At 32.4% G+C, this 21,033-nt stretch overlaps 1 long non-coding RNA gene across 1 annotated transcript; it reads left to right on the top strand.

Moving 5' to 3' along the window:
• Positions 1-12,850: 12,850 nt before the first annotated feature.
• On the top strand, positions 12,851-20,042 carry LOC124370477. Its single transcript, XR_006923184.1, has 2 exons — positions 12,851-13,230; positions 19,705-20,042. It is a non-coding gene; the product is annotated as an uncharacterized LOC124370477 (long non-coding RNA).
• Positions 20,043-21,033: the final 991 nt, after the last annotated feature.

Genomic DNA, 21,033 nt, shown 5'->3' with positions numbered 1-21,033 from the left:
ATTTGGAAGTTTTCGCCTAAAAATTTACCTTTCGGGCTCGATAGCGGCTAAACTGTGGGTGGTAGCTCAAAACAAATTTTTAAAAGGATTTATGATATTGCGTGATCTACAAAAAATGTTCAGTAACATTTTGCCCTATCCTCAACGGTTTGGCCGCATAACGCGTTTTAATGTATTGATTTTTTTAAATTTTATTGATTTTTTAAATTTTACTATATACTATACAGCCGCATGTGTAACTGACTCACTGACTGATATATAGATACAAATTCTAACATAGTTGTAGAAGTGCTAGAAACTTGAAATTTGGCATGCATGTACCTTTTGCAATATGACCCACAGGAAAAGTCTGAAAACCGGAAATTTTTACTTTTAAACCCCTCAAAAAAATTATCAAAAAAAACGCGCATTTTGTACTCTTGCAGGCCTTTCTTGTAAGCCCGATAGCGGGCGAACCGTTGGAGCTAGCTTAGATCTGACAAAAAACCGTTAATCAGGAATGAAGTGACCTACAAAAAAGGTCTAGTAACTTTTTGCTCTATCTTCCATGGTTAAGCGACAAAACGCGGGAATGTTTGACATTCCAGAGATTTTTTCGCTTAAAATAATTTTTTGAGCCCGATAACGGCCGAACGGTAGGTCGTAGCTCAAATCTGATTGACCCATCAAATTAGAAAATTGTGCGATCTACAGAAAAGGTTCTGTGACTTTTTGCCCTATCTCCATTGGTTTGGCCGAAAAACGTAATTACGTGCAATTTTTGTGTAATTTTTACGTGAAAATTTTGTTTTTGGGGTAGATAGCGGTGAAATCATTGGTCGGAGGTCAAAATAAAACAAAAGCTGGATTTAGAAAATGAAGTTATCTACAAAACAGTTCTAGTAACTTTTTACTCTATCTCCATTAGTTTGACCGCTAAATGCGATTAAGTGAAAATATTTGGAAAGTTTCGCCTAAAAATTTACATTCCGGGCTTGATAGCGGCTAAACGGTTGGTCGTAGCTCAAAACACGTCATTTGAAAAGTTTTATTAAATGACGTGTTCTACAAACAAGTCTTATAACTTTTTGCCCTATCCTAAATGGTCTGACCGAAAAACCTGTTTAAATGGAAATATTTTATAATTTTTACGTAAGAATTTTGTTTCTGGAGGCGGTAGTAGCCAAACCATTGCTCATAACCTAAATCCTACATTTTCAATAACTAGACAATCTATAGATCTAAAAAAAAAAGGTCATCTACGTTAACGAGTGACTACAACCCCACAACGTCAATTGGCTGAGCGTTAGCGAAGCGTCAATAATAGGTAGGGACAGAGTACATTTTAATTAATTTAATAAAATAGTGATTCATTGTCAACATTCTGGTATGGAATGATAATTTCCTAAGTAATTTAAACCCTCTGATCAACTTTTTATTTTGATAAAAATTACTGTACACATATTCTCGTAGCACAGACACACATTTCCCACAAAAGTACCTCGCGTACTTGTAACCCCCCGACAACATAAATCCCCCTCTCAATAGATGAACTCCTGATTAAGTTAAAACCCCTGAACAACTTAATAATCTGTTAGTACAAAATAATGCGATCTACAAAAAAGGTCTAGTGACTTTTGCCCTAACTCCATCGGTTTGGCTAATAAATGTTAATATTTTGTAATTTGTATGTAAATATTTTGTTATTGGAGACGATAGGGGTCTACCCGATTGTACTAGCATGAATCTCAAAACGTTTATAAATAGATATTGATACGATCTACAAAAAAGGTTCAGTAGCTTTTTGTTGTATATCTTTCCGAAAAGTTGTTTACGCTTTCAATGGCAAAATCTGTTTTGTAAATTTGCAATTTTTGGGATTTTTGATTTTTCCGACTAAAAATTGTGCAATTTATAACAGTTGAGATTGAGTTTGTATTACTGCGTACACGACTGACTAGTATACGTCTACTAGAGCACATCGCGAATTGGCTGAACGTTAGCGAAGGTCAAAAGTAATTAGGGACAGAGTGAATTTTATTTATGCTCACAAACATAAGACCCTCCAAAATAGGCCCACGTGTGTCTTAACCCCCGGTAACATTACCGCCCCCCTGGAATTTCCTGGTATGAGTAGATAAACTCCTGATCAAATTAAACCCCCTAAACAAGTTAAAAATACTAACTTAGTGTTGGTTTTTTTATTATATTTACACTCAACAATTCACACTAGCTGCCCAGTGCAGACTTTTCTCCCAAGCTCCATATCGAGAAAACTAGAAATCCTAGCTAAAATCTGAGGCCAGAATCGCCAACAAGAAAGGTCCAGTCACTTTTTCTCGTATCTCTAATGGTTAGGCTACAAAACGCCCTCAAAGTCAAAAGTTTAGTTGAATACGGAAAGAATCAATAAAATAGGTCTAATTTAAACTTCCAGATCCCTAATCTGATGCTTGGACTTAACCTGTCTCAGAATTCCGCTTATCCCCGCATTTAGCCAACTACTGAATTAGGGGCCTGGGGCTTAGCGAAAAATCCATGGTCAGGAATGAAGTGAACTACAAAAAAGGTCTGGTGACTTTTTACTCTATCTCCATCGGTTTGGCCGCAAAACAAGATTAAGTGAAAAAATTTTGAAATTTTCGCCTAAAAATTTCATTTCGGGCTCGATAGCGGCTAAACGGTTGGTCGTAGCTCAAAACAAATTTTCAATGGGATTTAGAAAACGGCGCGATCTACAAAAAAGGTCTAGTGTCAATATGCCCTATCCTCAATGGTTTGGCCGCAACACGCGTTTTAAAGTATTGATTTTTTAAGTTTTACGTGAGATTTTGTTTTCTGGGCTCTATTTCAGACAAAATATTTATTATAGGCCAGATTAAAAATTTTATTTTTATACAAAATAATGCGATCTACAAAAAAGGTTCAGTGATCTTTTACTCTATCTTCCATGGTTTAGCCGGAAAATGTGATTATGTTGAAAATGTCACTTAAAAATTTACCTTCCGGGCTCGATAGTGGCCGAACCGTTAGCCCTAACTTAAATGTAAAATTTTTTATAACTAGCTATTGATAGGAACTACAAAAAAGGTTCAGCAGCTTTCTATTGTTTATTTATCCGTAAGCCTGATAAATGCTCTAAATGGCAAATTCTTTGTCTTCACTTTTAGGTGTTTTAAATTTGCAACTATAATTAGTGCGATTCATGCTGGTTCCAGATTGGCCTTGTATTACTACGTTAACGAGTGACTAAACCCCCCCCTCCATATCGGGAATTGGCTGAGCGTTACTAAAGCTTTATGAAATATTAGTCCATTGTCAAAACTCTGGCGTGGAATGATAATTTCCGAAGTAATTTAAACCCCCTGATCAACGTTTTATTTTGATAAAAATTCCTCGTGCCCAGACACACATTTACTAGAAAAGTACCACGCGTTCTTTAACCCCCGATAACATTAAACCCCCCTCCCGTAAATTGTCTGGTAGATGAACTCCTGATTAAATTACACCCTCTGATCAACTTAATAATCTGATAAACGTTGTTTTTCTTTTCGTTATACTAAATCTGTTTACACAATAGCTGACCAGTGCAGACTTTTATCCCAAGCGTTTTACCGACTAAACCAAAGCTCGCAGCTAAAATCTGACGACGGAATTGCAACACAAAATTAAATTTCCGACAAGATAGGTCCAGTCACTTTTTCTCGTATCTCTAACGGTTAACGCGTAAAATATCATTAAAGTCAAAACTTTGATTAAAACTGAAATATTCAATAAAATGGGTCCAATTTAATTCCGAATTCCGCTTATCCCCGAATCTGGCCAACACCCGAAAGGGGGCCTGGGATGTGTCATTAACCCCTGGTAACATTAATCCCCCCCGGGATTTCCTGGTATGACCAGATATTCTCCTGAGTAAATTAAACCCCCTGATGTGTTAATCCCCCCCCCGGTAACGTTAACCCTCCCAGGGAATATACTGGCTTGACCTCATATCCGAATTTTACCAATCACCAAATCTCTTAACCCCGCTTGGGAAGTTCCTGGTATGACCAGATAACCCCCTGATGTCTTAACCTCCAGTAAAGTTAAACCCCTCCCTAGAAATTTCCTGGCATGACATCATGTCCGAATTTTACCTATCACAAAACCACTCTTATCCCCGAATTTGGCTAACACCCAAAAGGGGGCCTGGGGGCGTAGCCCCCAGCGAGCCGAAGGCGAGTATATATATATATATATATATATATATATATATATATATATATATATATATATATATATATATATATATATATGTATGTATGTAAGTATCGCGCACTTTCTATTGTGATTTAACTTTCCGGATCCCTGTAATTTATAGTAGCAAGTTAGAAAACGCACAATCACTATTATTTTGAGACAGAACTTACATACTTGTTATGAGCCCTAATTTTGTAACTCAAGAAAGCCCAAAATAAAAAATTGCAAAAATATGCAAACTGAATCACTGTGATTCTACAATACTTTCATCTGTACTAAGTTTAATAATACGAAATAAGATAAACCAAACAGGCCATTTGTTTACAAGTGAAGTATGGAGGACTGTACGATTCATTTATGGTAGTAATTCACATTTATATTACAATCTAATTCGCCAAATTATTACTACTCTTATGAGCAATATTAATTATTTTAAGATTATTAACTATTCTCATGTAAACATATACTAAACCAATTAATATATGTGTGCCATTCTGAAACAACAATTTTAACCAAATTGATTTAAATATTTTAAGTAGAACAATACATTACCTTGTGTATGTGTCGTGTGTGTATTAGTGTGAGTGGGGCGACTTCCTGCCGCATTGGCCGCATCACCCTGTAACAATCAGAAAAGAGAGCATGTAATAGTGTTTCATAATAAACAATAGAGTTCCCAAAACCAATATAATTACAGGAATATACCTTGATTAAATCAATATTTTTAATATTATGTATATTCATGGAACAAATATGTAATCTTATGTCTAGTATTAGCAGATAAATTTAGTTACCTTAATATGTTGTGTAGTGGAGAATTATTGTTCTAGTTAAATGTAGTTCTACACGCACGCATTCTTTCACACGTTTCCATTCAATCATCATTCATACTTTGTGTGTTTTGCAACACACGTGGAGAGTGTTACGTGATAATGTCAAAGAGAGGACGACAAGCCGACGCAGGACCGAAGCCACCTGAAAATAATCAGAACAAAACTCTCGAATCACAAATATGACATCAATTAGTAGGCTTTCTTATTAATAATACCTTATAAAAGAGTGTAATAACGGTCTTGAGATTTGACTAAAACTGTAATTTCAGAATGGCATTAAATGTACTCCTGAAATGTCCCAAATACTTACAGTACTGTGTCATCTCGCATTGAGGATAAGTAATATAGCATGCTGAAACATAAGTCATATTAATAATCAAAGTACAATGAGAAACATTATTAAACTAGTACTTAGTATTCATAACATTGTAGTGGTGTAAAGTGACCATATGTAAGTTCCAGTAGCCAAGTTGTTTAAGACGTTGAACTTAGGATCTGAGCTAGAGATAGCACAGGTTTAAGTTTTGCTTTTGCACTGAAAAATTAAAAGTTAATATATATGTTATATTTTAAACTAAGTGGGGTTACGAATTCTTCAAATGGCTGATGGAAGTATTATTTAAAGAAAAACAATCGATTATAGTTTGATAAAACTTCGTGGCTATTATACTTACCAGTGACATTTATACGCAGTAATTTTGATAGTATTGATAGAGAAACTAAAAATCATGATGTTGACAAAGATAAATGAGGCCACGAAAACATTGAGGTAAGAAATGACTAACGTCAAGGCAGGCCCACATGAGTACCTTAATCGCCAGTCCGAATCGCGGTCGAGTCCTCATTTGAGCTACAGCATCCGAAATAGAAATGACGTGTGCTGGTGTCACTGGAGGTTCGGAGACCAAGCTAGAAAATGCACTATTCCCTGTCACGACGCTGCTAGACCTCAGGAAATGAACTGAGAATCACTAGCAATCCCTCGCTAATGTCAATCCACCGTCTCTTTATCACGGACAGAGTGAAGAAACAGTCATTGGAGTAGACATTTGCCCATCCAAAATTCTACTTTAGTGGGGAAGAGTAAAATTTGAGAGATTTTGCATGGAATATTTCCGCCATCACTTAAAGTCTCTTTACAAAAGATGAAAATATTCAGGTGCTGGTTTGGATCTGTGACGTACAAAAGAAAAGGGAGAAAAACTGTGTATCATCGTAATATAGACTCGCAATTTGTAATATGGTATACTCTTATAACTAAGCATAGAAAGAAGTAATAATAGGCCTGCTACTGTGAAGAGTTCACAATGTAACGCTTAGCTCAAAATTACAATGTAACTAAAATTAATTTCTATGACTAATGCACTGAATTCAAATAATTAAAATATGAACTTATTATGAAGAGAAATAAAGTGCTATATTAATTTTTTAGTTATATTTGTTTAAATTCTGCTCAACTTTATATTAATTTATACAGCAGCCATACATTTATTTGTAATTTCATTTCGGTACTTTTTAAAACCTCTGCATACATGTACGTAATATGATGTACTCATACAAAGTTCACTGTATGCTCCGCATCAGACACTGTTGGAATTATTGACAATAGGCAAGGTTTTTGACGTAATGCTAATTGCGTGCTAAACTATGTCTGCCATTGTTTTGTAGTTCAAAACATTCTGGAGAAAGTCTTCGTGGTGAAATATTTGGTTGAGTGCAATATTTTGTACAATCTTTTGTAACTCACTAAACACTATTAGAATGGTAATGAATAATTGAGCACTTGGCGTTTAGATTTCTTCTCTATTTTGAACTCAGTAAAATGCCTAAACCCCTCATAAAAAACTATCAATTGGGAAAATTCCAAAACAATAAAATAATCTGTTACATTTAAAAAATAATGAAACATATAATCCATAACACGTTAAGTCCTGTCAATTAGGTAGACACTCTTTGTTTAGAACATTTAGATGTTACTTTGGTAGTTACAAAACTATTTCGTTAAACAACTGATGTTTGGTTTTGATTTTGCTTTGGTCAAATACATCTTTTATCTTTTGCAAATTGAAATTGTTTCTGCTCAACAATTTTAAAGAAAATTATTGTGAACGCAGAGAAGAAGTTTGAATAAGTAAACTAGGCCCGAAAGATACGCAGAATACAACACCATAAAAAACTATACATTGAAAACAACCAATGATCGCCAGAAACAGAAATAAATTTCAAATTAAAATCAGATAATAATATGCAGACGGAAAATACGTCACGAAGGAAATGTTCATGAGATGGAACTTTCAGATCTATATAGAGAAGAGAATGTCAAATAAATGTATTAAAATTTTAATTTAAGAATTGAAAATGACCAACCTTGGCAGGGATTGGGACTGCCTGTGCTTAAAACAGTTGCCTTGCTTTCACCACTGTTACTAGAACCGACAGCAATGGCTGCAATGACGCTGTTATAAGCACCCAGGTTAGAGCATTACATGGTACTAGGGCCAGTCCTTGGGCAGGTCGTCACTCTTTTACCATGTAATACTCCCCTCCCTTATTAGATTGGTTAATTTATATATGTGGGTTACATCATGTGTGCTGCAATCTACCGCAGACAACATGCACTTCCTCAACAAGAGAATAATATAGATCGGTAAATTCTCACTAAGACGTATTGAACTTTACAGTGTAAATATTTGATAACAGCGTTTAATGTTGTCACATATTTTTTTTTATATATTTTTAAACTATTAATGAAGTACGAGTACATTTATACAAGAAAAAAGTATTTTTTTATAAAAGACCGCTTGATATTAAAAGGAAATGCACTGTGTTCTCGCTTTTAATTTAAGTAATATAAATAAATGGAGGTTACACCATACGTTCTTCGATTTGACACAAATTTCTGCAATGATTGTACCAAATCACTCAAGTGCACAATGTGCTGACTTGAGAGATGTAGAAATATTGTTATAAATAAGTTTGATATAATATTAGGATATGATATGAATTTCACGTTCCCTAGGTGTACAATTTTAATCCTAATGCTAAACATTGGACTAGCCTTTTAATTAAGATTATGTTAAAAAACGGTTAAACACGAATAAATATTGAAATATTTATGAATTTAATTTCTATATATACGAGATAGAACTTCCCGATCTATATAGAGAAGGAAACGTAAAATAAATCTATTAACATTTTAATTTAAGAATTTAAAATGACCAACCTTGGCAGGGATTGGGACTGCCTGTGCTTAAAACAGTTACCGTGCATTCATCACTGTTACTAGAACCAACAGCAATGGCTGCAGTGAAACTGTTGTGCGCACCCAGGTTAGAGCATTACATGGTACTAGGGCCAGTCCTTGGGAAGGGCGTCACACTTCTACCATGTTATACTCCCCTCCCTTATTAGATTGGTTAATAATAATTGATATATGTAGGTTACGTCGCGTGTGCTGCAATCTACCGCTGATAATATGCACTTCCTCAACAAGAGAATAATGTAGATCCGTAAATTCTCACTGAGACTAGTTGAAGTTTACAGTATAATTACTTGGTTATAGCGTTTATTGTTTCAGATTATATAATGTTTAAGTATTATTGTAGTCCGTGTAGATTTAAACAAGAAAAGAGCATTTTATGCAACAAAGAGGTTGATATTTAAAGGCAATTTATTCTATTCTCGGTTGCAATTTAAGTAATATTAATATAGTGCCTACCCCATATATAATGTTGTTACGTCTGACGAAGGATTTTGATCCAATTCCACCCAGTCTTTCAAGTGCATAGTGTGCTGACTTGAGAGACGTATCAATATTATTATAAATAAGTTTGATATAATATTAGGATATGATATGAATTTCTCATTCCCTAGGTAAAAAATTTTAAGACGAATGCTAAACATTGAACAACAACGTACAAGTTTACAACGATTACAAATGACTCGATATTGAAACCATTGTGAATTTCGTTTCTGTAGAAACTTTGTAACAATGGAATTCATAGATTTATGAACCTCATGGAATCTTTCCTGTTATTAAATACACTTAATAATATCCTTTGTTAATAATTTCCGTCCTGTTCTCACTGATACTGTGTTGGAAGTTAGCCCACGACAACAGGTAGCGGAGGCTACTACCATTACCAACGTCCCGGTGACGTCAAAGGAGACAACACGAGGACCAACTCGTAATTGAATATTTATTTGAGTCCCAGCAGGGGAAAACGAATTTAAATGGGCTGATATCACAGGAGATTTGGAAACTAAACCGGTAAATGTACCAAACCTTGTCAGTACGCCATCAAAGTCTCGGGAAAAAGCCAGGATCACTATTAGCGGCTAGTGATCTCGCACTAACGTAATTCCACCGTTTCTTTTACAAGGAAAGATTGAAGAACAAACTTTCCTTAGAGACCCTAGAGCAAATGTACATTTATCCCAAATCTCTGCTATATAGGAGAAGGTTGATGAAAGAAATTTGAGCGCTCGCAGTAAATAACACATGCATTCTTCCTGTGGTTTGGTGACGTTGAATATATATTTCTGACTCAGACTACCCTTAATGTGGAGTTTAATGATAGCTAAAGTAGCCAAAACGCATTGTTGATTAGCAAACTTCTGTTCCACTATATCTACTAGTGGATGACACTCTTTGGTTGACAAAAAACCTGGCTTTTGTCAAGTTGCGTGAGATAATGTTAACGCTTGTAACTTTTGTATATTTTGATTTAATCCAAATAAGAAAGGACTAACAATAATGCTTTAAAACATAAACATCTAGTACAGATCTTACAGCATTGTCTAGTTGAATGAGATAATAAAGTTACAACGCAGGGTGATCTACGCATGTTCATATAAAGCTTAGAAATGACGCAATCAATCAGAGTTTACTGGTTGACCTGGAAGAAATCGATTGTCAACCACGCTACTCTTAGTGGAATCAAAACAACACAGCATCGAAAGGGATAGAAAATATAAAACTGGAATCTTTCCTTAAAACGTTTCCGGGCTTTTTATACTTAATACTGACATTTAGGTAATATTTTAATCACTTTCAGGCAATTAAAAGGGAGAGAAATCGTTATTTAAAATGTCTACACATAGTTACAAATATAGTTTCTTGTCTGGCGGTCAGTTTTAGTGTGTAAAGCTTAAGAAATATAATTTTAGAAAAACAATTATTTATTTCATATTTTCCTATGTCGACCATTACCACAACTCCCAAAACAATTTTTTTTCTAAGATAAAATTTCCCAAAAATTTAAGAACCAGGTTGAGTACTTGAACTATTATAATTGGTTCTGGAATACTGAATGTACACCTCTTATAACAAGAAAAATGAAAAAAATATTTTTCAAAGTAAATATAAGAGAGAAATTTTATAATAGGTTCTGGCAACAAGCAATGGTGGCGCCAATTTGACAGAATGTGTTCATTATTACACTTGTAAACTCGCAAGTATTTCTTTTCGTTTGTTGTGTCTACTATACTATACACACTTTCTTGCAGTATAAAAAGCCTAAATGAAGTACGTCTGAGGAAATAGACTTAAATTTTGATCGTGATCATTGCAAAACAATCGCGTGTATAACTTCATTGAAGTTATTATATTATATGTTGAGTTTTTAATTTATGCAAATATTTAATCAAATTTATTGCCTCAGCGGTAGTGATAATAATGTACTTGTAAATGAAGTAGTGGCCGGAGTCCATACAGTAATTACATACAGCAAATATAAAAATAAAATAAGTAGGTTATAGTACTTCTGCTGTTCTACAGGTAAATAAGTCAAAGTCATGAGTTGCTACAATATAAACTCAAGGATTAATTGTTTAACACCAAAATTCAGACAGCAAATACAGCCATACATATAATACAACATCTACGTGAATTTTATTCAATGAAAAAATGTGATGTTTTGACTTACCTATTTGCAGAATATTCCAGTCAAAGCGACACAGGTTCAGCCGTGGTGTTCGGGTCATAATTCGGAAGAAGACTGAACTCTGCTAACTTTGTACGTTTCATATTGAAGGAAAATTACTCATGATGCCTCTAAACCAAACATTTTTCAAAGATATTAGGTTTTGAAATTGTGTTTTCATGGTAACAAGGAATAATTATTGTTGGTTAAGAAATATACTATTCGTATGGCGTAAGTTAGTTATAGAAATTATCAGCAACAACATTTTAAACATTTACACCAAAAAAACTTATTTCTCTAATTTTGTATAGATTTTTACAGCAGAATAAGTATATAAAACCATTACAGAAAGTTGTATTAAACAAATAGGTAATGCCAGTCGTATGCTAGAGTAAAATGAAATAAATATTTTCCATAATTAGAACATGTTTTTTTTAGTTTTTGCTGAAGAATTATAATTTGACTCGACACTGACAATAGTTTTTTGCAAAATGACCAATCTAAGCTGTATACCAACCTGTCCAAGCTGGGATTATTGTCAAAATCCACCCTCTTTGGCTCTAATTTCTAAGATAATGTGTATATAGTAAAATAGTATGTTCCTAACACAGTAAAACAGAACAAACAAATGTGTAATCGTTAAGCTAAACAACATGTTTGCTCGAAAAGCTTGATTTTGTTATAAAAAAACTTTCTTTTTTACTGGTTGCATGTAACTCTCGTTTATTATTGGTTATTGAAACTATCTCCCGGAAAATATGCCTTGAAGTAAATTTATATTAGATCTATTATATTGTTAAATATTAAATAACCAATTTACACCGGGATTGGGACTCCCTGTGCTTAAAACAACTGCCGTGCATTCACCACTGTTACTAGAACCAACAACAATGGCTGCAGTGAAACTGTTATGCGCACTCAGGTTAGGGCATTCTATGGTACTAGGGCCAGTCCTTGGGCTGATCGTCACACTTCTACCATGTAATACCCCCCTCACACATGATCTTAAAATTTGCATGATAATCCCTTTCTACATAAACAAAATTAAATTATACGATTGTGCATATTCAACCGTGGAATTCAGTTGAGCGCCATTGAGGCACTTAGTAGCATGAAACATATTGTTTATGTTTTCTGAGAGGATGTTAAGTTTACTTTTCTGCATGATCTGCCTATATGAACGCATGACGATAATGAAATGAGATATATGCTTAAAAATTAGCATGTAACCTTAGCGAGGCCTTCTATTCGACAAGTGGTGTAATGTACTCGCACCTTGTATATACATAAACAAGCAATAAAAGAATTGGATGTGGTCCATGTCAAAACACGATAGTAAAACTGGTAAAGTTTGGCATTTTTCAGGAGAACTCAGAAGCAACCACGTTGGACTAACTTATCCCGTACTTGTTTACATACGCTCTAATTCTATTGATGTCATATATACAAAATTAATTAAATTATGTTTCATTTCGTATATGTGCTAAATGTTTAATTGAAAGGACAGGGCAAGATTTTGTCAATTTCCACCAAGATAAATAAACATCATCGGAAATGTATTCTGAAAATCATAAAAAAATCAACAGAGTTTGACTTTAACATGGATCGATAAAATACCAACATATCGTAAACTAATGAAAACTGCAGTAGATTATAATTTTAAGTAAACACGGAGCAAGCTCATTAATTAAGTTGAAGAAAAAGATCCTCTTGGATTAAATAGTATTTAAGAACATGTTTTTAATAATTTCCAAGCGTTGATGGATATACAATTTTGCGTCAATACTATTTATTTATTCTATGTCAGCTATGCCACAGAGATTTAATTGAAACATTTTACACCAGCTGGCTTTATTATGTGTTATGTTTATATTCATTTAATAACGTGTTTCTAACATAATAATTTGTCGCTTCTAGCAAATCAAGAAACAGTGTAATACAAAATGTGCAGTAACCTATTTCGGAGACGTAAATCAGTCAGATTGTCAAGGGTGGAACGACGTTTTTTTTAACAAAGCATACAGGCGTCTTTTGTATAAAAATCAATTTTTACATTTTCGAAATGTTGTTGTAGTGGCTCAATATGACATGGACTTATATGTGCATTGCTGTCTCCCAGTGAGAGGTTACAACAGTTTAACAGTTAGTGAAAGTTAACCCACTCGTCAACTGAAATCTGGAATTCTCACTAAATCTTCAAATCTGAGTCTCTGCAAAATAACCTGAAGGTCCGCTTGGTACCTCTCCAAATGGTAAATAAAAATATTTTATTTGTTTCCCCGATTGTAGCCCTTGTTGTGTATGTATAATTTTATATTTATTCTCTTTAAATTGGCATGAGTTATAGAAACTATCATTAGTCTACATAATAATAAAACAGCTTAAATATTGGTTTTTATAAAATATTGATAAATTCGATAATTTTATCGGAAACAAAGTACACTGACACTTCCCAAAGTGGTTTCATTAGGAAAATGATAACAAGCTATCATAAATTTTTAAATCTTTGGTGTTTCATCTATAATGACAACCATGTATGTGGACTTGTTATGAGGGTAATAATTTACCTTTTAAGGTAGGGCGAGATATTTTTTCAGGTTAGAAGCGGCACTGCTTTTATTATTTTATATTCTTTTAGAATAATTTGCATGTAGTTGTGTTAAAAATTCAATCTTTTCTGCGTAAGAATAGGGTATATGTGTAATTTAAACAAGAGTAAGGACTCACCATCAAATAAAATAGGAAATTGCCTTAAAGTTGGAAAGACTGATTCATAAACTTCATGCACAGGCTAATGTAAGTGATGACTAAAACTCGTTTCATTTCTTTAGCAAAATTAAACAAAGATATTCTTAACGTTATTGTATTAAAGTCCGACAATCATCAATATTGTTCTTTAGATCACGTAATAGAATATGTATAAAAAGAAAGAAAAGGCACACTACAAGGAAGTAAATGATGTTGGTCTCATAACAACGCAACTCTAATCATCTTATGAAAAAAACCAAAATTAATTACTGAGGAAATACATTTAAATTTTGAATTGTAAACAACGCACACACATTCATAGACTGGTGTCAAGAGAGATTAGTTATATTTTTAATTTATTAATCTATTTACAACTGTACTGTTTCAAACGCGATTATAACTGAAAAGTATGTAGTGTAGAGGATGGAGCCCTTACAGTAATTAACTATAGCTAAATGTACAGTAAAATAAGTAAGTTACAGTACTTCTGCTGTTCTATAGGTAATAAGTCAAATTATTGAGATGCTACAATCTAAACTCAAGGCCTAATTTTCAACATCAATATTCAGAGAGCATCTACAGCCATACATACAACACTACATCTAAGTTATATTCAATGAAAAATGTGATGTTTTGACTTATCCATCTGCAGAATCTTGCCGTCAAAGACACAAGGGCTCAGCCGTGGTGTCAGGGTCACACGGAAGAAGACCGAACATTAACGCTGCTAACATTGTCCGTAATAACTTGAAGTAAAACTATTCAGAATTCCACTCTACTGAACAATTTTTCGAAAGTATTAGATTTTAAAATTGTGTTTTCGTGGTAACTAGGAATAGTTGCTGTTAATTAAGAAATTGACAGCTTAGGTTATAGTTGTATAAATTCTAAGAAAGAGACATAGTGTAGATCTTAGCACTAGGGTATTAAATGTTCAATGTGTACTTACATAATGCTATGGATTTTAAATAAAATAATATCAGTTCCTTATGTTTTGGCCATAAAAAATATACTTTTTTTTTAAATATTTGCTCAAAATTCGTGTATATGCGCTGTTTTTCCTATAAATATTTTGAGGGTAAAAGCAGGATTAAATTAAAACATATTCTGAATATTGCTTTTGTTATTGTTTAATTTTTGCCATCCACATCCTAAAGAATAACATTACCTTGCCAAAGTACCGCATTTTGAAAATCAGAGTTTTGTCTTTGACCCTTTTGGGATCCGAAAGCTCGTAGAGCACAGAGAAGGTATTACGTATTTTACGAGCAATGATTGAACTTATATTGGTTGCTGTATAAACATATACATATATATTAAAACTTCATTCTATAAATGATCAAAGTTACAAAAACTGATACCGAATTATTTTATGATTTAATATATGTACAATATTTTGAGCATTTTATATACGTACTGTGAAGGCTAGCATGCTCTTTTAACTAAAATATCAGATTTAACGCATCATAAAACTTAAAAGTACCAAAATAATTTACATTAGTATATTTTTTGCTATTAATTGAATATATAAATTAGTTATAAATATTAGAAATATTTTTTTGTTTTTAAACCCATATAAATCAATATACCAGGGGTAGAAATGTTGTTAAACACTATTAGAATCGTATAAATACTTAGTTGAACAAGATGATGTTTTGGTGAACTGTGATGTGTAAGCTCACTATTTTGTGGTAATTCGTTAGGCTATATGCTTCCATGATGGCTTATAATTTTATGCAACGAAACAAATATTATCAATAAATTTTTAAACCTTTATTGAGTTACAAAGTACATCTATAACGTCAAAATTTTCAGCTTGAGATTAACAATGTAAGTTCAAATTTTCACGCTCAGACTCCTTGAATTGACTGTTTGGCTTAGATTAAAAATCCTAAAGAAATCTCATTAAAATTTTATTGTAATGTAAATCATAGTTTGTAACTGCTGCTCCTTATTTTCTCAGATTATGTTCCAACTTATCTTGAAACGTTTTGGATTTTTAAATTTAGCTTGAGATTAACAATGTAAGTTCAAATTTTCACGCTCAGACTCCTTGAATTGACTGTTTGGCTTAGATTAAAAATCCTAAAGAAATCTCATTAAAATTTTATTGTAATGTAAATCATAGTTTGTAACTGCTGCTCCTTATTTTCTCAGATTATGTTCCAACTTATCTTGAAACGTTTGGGATTTTTAAATTTAGAATGAATACTGTAATTAACTACTAAATCAGACTCACTAATCATACTACACTAACTACACTATTAGACAGTGGTGAATATGTCACAGATTATTAGACACCTAACCATAGTATCCCACTCTCATGATACAAAACAGGAACAAGGAAAGCTAAGCTATGTTACGTTACAAAATAATTTGCTTTATAGTACCTTGTGTAGCATGTAAAAGAGCATCGTGGAAATGGAATGATTTCACTGGCACTGGTCTGGTGTGCTTGTATGTTGACTGTCTTGTTTGGGATTTGCTTTCTCTATTTTTATCCAACATCTTTTTTCTGCAATTTCATTGTGATGTGTTTATATAACCTACAAACAAAGTTACTCCGTAAAATAGAAGTAGTGCATTTCTAATTTATTATGGTACTGTAAACTAGTAATGTGCGATAAGACCAGCGACCAAAGAAGAACATTCTTTGGTTCTTCTTTGGTCGCTGGATAAGACCCCTAAAAGTATCAAATTTTTCAGTAAGAGAAAATTCTGAGGTAAATATTTGTAGCATTTCTAAATCTATTACGTTAAAAAATATATAGTTAAGTAATAAAATATTAAGTACATAATTTAATAAGATTCCTTGAAAATATACATTCGACTATAACATTATATATATGTGTAAAATTTGGTTTTTAATTCTGTGCGCACCAGTTGTGTGACAGAAAAAGTATTACTCTTAGTTTAAAAATAATTAAATGTATACCTAAATTTAAAAATGTAAATTTTAACAGAAACCTGAAGTGATATGTCTTGAAAAAATAGTTTCACTAACCTCTCTACACACAAACAAGTTAACAATTGTCAGCAGATGCAGACTGTACACAATAGTTTGCTCTATAATAGCTATCTTACAAAACAATTATATGTTTTGATGTATATTTCGACAGTTTTTTTGAGTTCTTCGATAATTTTTTTGAATTATTTACTTGCAACTACACAAGTATACTTCATATTTTTTCTGTGCCACATAGATTAGTATATTTGATTTGTTACATTTAAACTATGGAGTGTTAGATTAGAAGTGGTATGCATTTCTATTGTAGTAGTTTTTTATTTAACAGAAGTATTTTTGCAAGATTTATTTTTCTATAAAATACTTTTCGAATCCATATAATTTACAATCCATATGTAGCCTACATTTCTTTCAAAATTGAAATAAAAATACATTTATGTTTTTACACGTATTTAAATGATGCTATAAATCTCTGACTTGTACAAATAACTTAAACATCATCTACTTATGAATATTTAGTTTTATTATTAACCTATTAACAAAACACGAGTTTATTTCAGTCTACTGTATTTAAACACGAGAACACTTTTCTTCTTATTTTTATACACAAACCAATATTTGATTCCCGTCATTTATATAAGAAATTTGCATTTGAACAATATTTAAGGATTCATCAAAAATATAATGAAACTGTTTAATGACATTTTCAGTTATATTTTAGTCTTAAGTGAAAAGTATAGTCAAAATATTTGAAAATCTACTAACGATATATCTATTAACTAGTAACTTATATGTTTTATGTTGAAAAGTTAGAAATTGTCATCAGAAGCAGACTGTAGACAATATTTAGCTCTACATGTCCAACATATATTTTTGTAAAATAATTTTAGTATGTTGCCACACTTTTAGTTTTACCCTTTTGTTCGTATGAATAACCGTATGTATTAGGGTTTGGATACCTGAGTAACAGGTTAGATTACGTTACTAGAATTGTAGTATTTCATTTTAGTATCATAAAACGATGGACAAGATCCGAAATACTGTATGATATTTATAGGGAGTATCATGTACACTTAAAGTGTGTGTTTAATCTATGTATTACAGGTATCGAGCTAATATATAACAAAATAACTCAGTTAAGTTAAATTATTTGATCAAGTACTCAAATATTTATTGTATTTTACCGTGGTCGGCTAAGGGTAAAATTGTTTTTATCGTTTCGATATGGTATGGGTGACATCACATTCCACGATGTGGGAGTCTCTGGCAGATTCTCGGCATTTCTCACATATATCTATCTGTTGTTTGCTGTGAAGCAGCAGAAATTCCTCAAGTAACTCTTCAACGCAACAAATAATACTGAGTTATTCATATTGTGATGAGCACGAACACAGTTTGGTGAAATTTTTTAATTAACCACAAATCATTTTATAAACAGCTTTGGATTATTAAAATGTTACTTAAATAATGTAAAAATGTTTAAATGTAAAGTGTATGTAATTAACCATATAGGTTAACACGCCTTTTAGTGCGAATTGAAAACGTACTTTTTTTTGGAAAACCAAAAAGGTCTTGCGAACACCAATCAAGTCATAACAGACACCTGGTAATCGAAGAGAAAGATGGAAATTTAAGATCACTCATCAAACGTTTCAAATTTCATCGTATTTGTACTGGGCCATGTCACAATACTGTGAAAATGGCTGATTTTGTTATACCTCACCAGTCATATAAATTTATAGTTTTCTACTTTATCTTTATACGAAATTTATCAATACAAATGCAGGTATGTTATCACATATCTCGTAATTCTGTGTTTTGACATTTTTTTTTGACAATGAAAGGATTGTAAGGGAATCATGACTGTTTTAGGGCATTTGGAATCGATCAGTGATACAAAAATCAGTAAAACAACATTTAAAGATCTGCAATTTGATGACCTCCTAAGGGAAATACGTAACTTGACACATAACTAGAGGTTAAGATAATCGAACGTTTTGACACGTCAGGAATCAGAACTAGGTGTTGCGTGTCAAGTTCATGCTACAGAAAACAGGTCACAATAGGTTTAAACTCACCGACAAATCACATTGAACTGACCAGAGGCCAAAAGTAAATAGGAGTGGACCGTTTTTAAGAGTTTTTATGGCCTCGTATACCAATAGTTCACCTTGTTGAATTTCTTAAAACCATACTGTGTCTCTGATATGATTTGTTTATTTTAGTATAGATTGCAGATATCTCTTATGTAAGTCATTCAGCTGAGGAAGAGTTCAGATCTCAGATCTCGATTGTTACTTTTATGGATGATTAGTATCACTGAACGAAGACACGTATCCATAAAAATCCAGTTTCCTTTTTAGTGGAACCTATTAGTGATAACAATTTTTTTCATCCCGCATTATTGTATGTAATTCAAAATGCAAACACTACTCTTCAGTTATTTTAATTATTTTTACACTTGTAAGAAATATATATATTTGTATTTATTATATGATAATTTCCTAGATAGCTTGCACAGTGTTTTGTGAATGTTGTAAGTGAAAACATGTTATTAACATATTAATTATCAGTAGTTTAAAGAATAACCTATTCTTTGCAGAAATATAAACACATTACTTTGCATGAAGAAATACTGAAACAAGAGATTGTTTATGCTAAAACACTTTTTCTGTAAAAGCACTTTGTAAATCTAATTATCAGACTGCTATCTAAATAGCTGTTGAGTGCATTCACTATTTTCCTACTCAGGGAAGTGATTACAAATAGTGTCGTTATTTATTATGCTTTTACAAATAATATTGTTTTTCACAGGTGGTGTTAATAAACTGAAAATATTGAGATGTATATAATAACAGCTTTTGCAATTCACTTTAAATATATAACCATAACTTTCTTTTGAAAATTAAGGAATGGCAATAATTGATTATAGTACAATATTATTATATACTCGTGTTATACAATATATATTACATCATCGTGCCTTTTGTATAATATAATGTATTTTTTTTAGGTTCGGCAAGTAGTTGACCTAGACACTCAACGATTGGAAGCGCAAGAAAACGACACGTCGTTGCCTTGTATGTATGTAGAATATGTATACACTCGATAGTCCCTGGAGATACAATAATCATTGTAAATCACAAGTGTTCTACTTGGCAGAGGTGTTTGCAACTTTGAGGTGGACGATCTTCGAAATCCTTATTTCTATTATTTTAAATTTTCCATATGTTTATCGATATGCAATATTCTCTTATATGTTAGTCCGATAACAACAATACACACCACAATATAAACCATTCTTCATTATACCATATATAAAAAGAGTAATAAATAAATATACGAGCAATAGTCTTAAATGATTTGTCAAATACAATGAAATGGTCAAAAATAAGGTAAAAGAGAAACAGTTGTTATGCATTAAATGCATGAAATAGGCGCTCCTTTTGAGCACGAAACATGCATTAACATAAAGTAATATATATTCTATTGTGTTAGTATCATGACATATTTTACAAGATTGAATGCCAAAAAAAGCTTGATGGTTATTGGGAGATATTTCTGTTTCCTTATCGACCTTCGCAAAATTTAAATTAAAAGATCAGTGCGACGAATCTTCAGGTTAAAGAGTCAAACAGTGTCTTTGAGCACAAAAAAATAAAAATAATTTTACAGTACGCAAAATTTCGCAGTTGAACAACCTACTACGGCGGAATTGAAAACATAATGGCTCATTAGGATTTTTGTAAAACATGCCAGGGTGAAGAAGACTTACATCACCAATAAATTTAGAGTATCTCACATGTATACATGTAGAATGTTTTCATTAAGGCGGTTCGGTATGCCCTATCCTTCCCATGTTAATTTGGCCAATTTTATGTACCTTTTTCTCAGAAACCTTTAAAGCTATCATCATCAAACTTTAGGACACTACTATTTAGACCTTTGTTAACATTTAGAGCGGAACAAAGTTAAAAAAAAGAAGTTTTTATCTAATTTGTTGTAAATAAAAAATGTATTAATTTTTTGTAAAATAATTTATAATTATAATTTTTTTAATAAAAATTTAAAATAGATTTTTATAATGTCTTCCGCTCTAAATGTGTGTACTGGTCTTAAGTACATGTGTATTTTTTTAATGTTAATCTGATCAGTGGATCTTGAGAAAAAGGTACATAAGTGATAAAAAAGTTAATTTTCGGGAAATCGCAGCTAAAGGCAACACACATCAAATAAGTGAATTCACTGACCTTTATTATAATATTAATGACATCCAGCTGCATAACTAGGGTTATCAGGATCCTCCAACTCTTCCTTTTGACTGATATTACCTAGTTTCACT

This window comes from Homalodisca vitripennis, unplaced genomic scaffold (assembly GCF_021130785.1).
Source record: "Homalodisca vitripennis isolate AUS2020 unplaced genomic scaffold, UT_GWSS_2.1 ScUCBcl_218;HRSCAF=1675, whole genome shotgun sequence".
NCBI lineage: Eukaryota > Metazoa > Arthropoda > Insecta > Hemiptera > Cicadellidae > Homalodisca > Homalodisca vitripennis.
The sequence above is the reverse complement of the archived record's forward strand: the minus strand, read 5'-3'. Positions and strand labels throughout refer to the sequence as shown.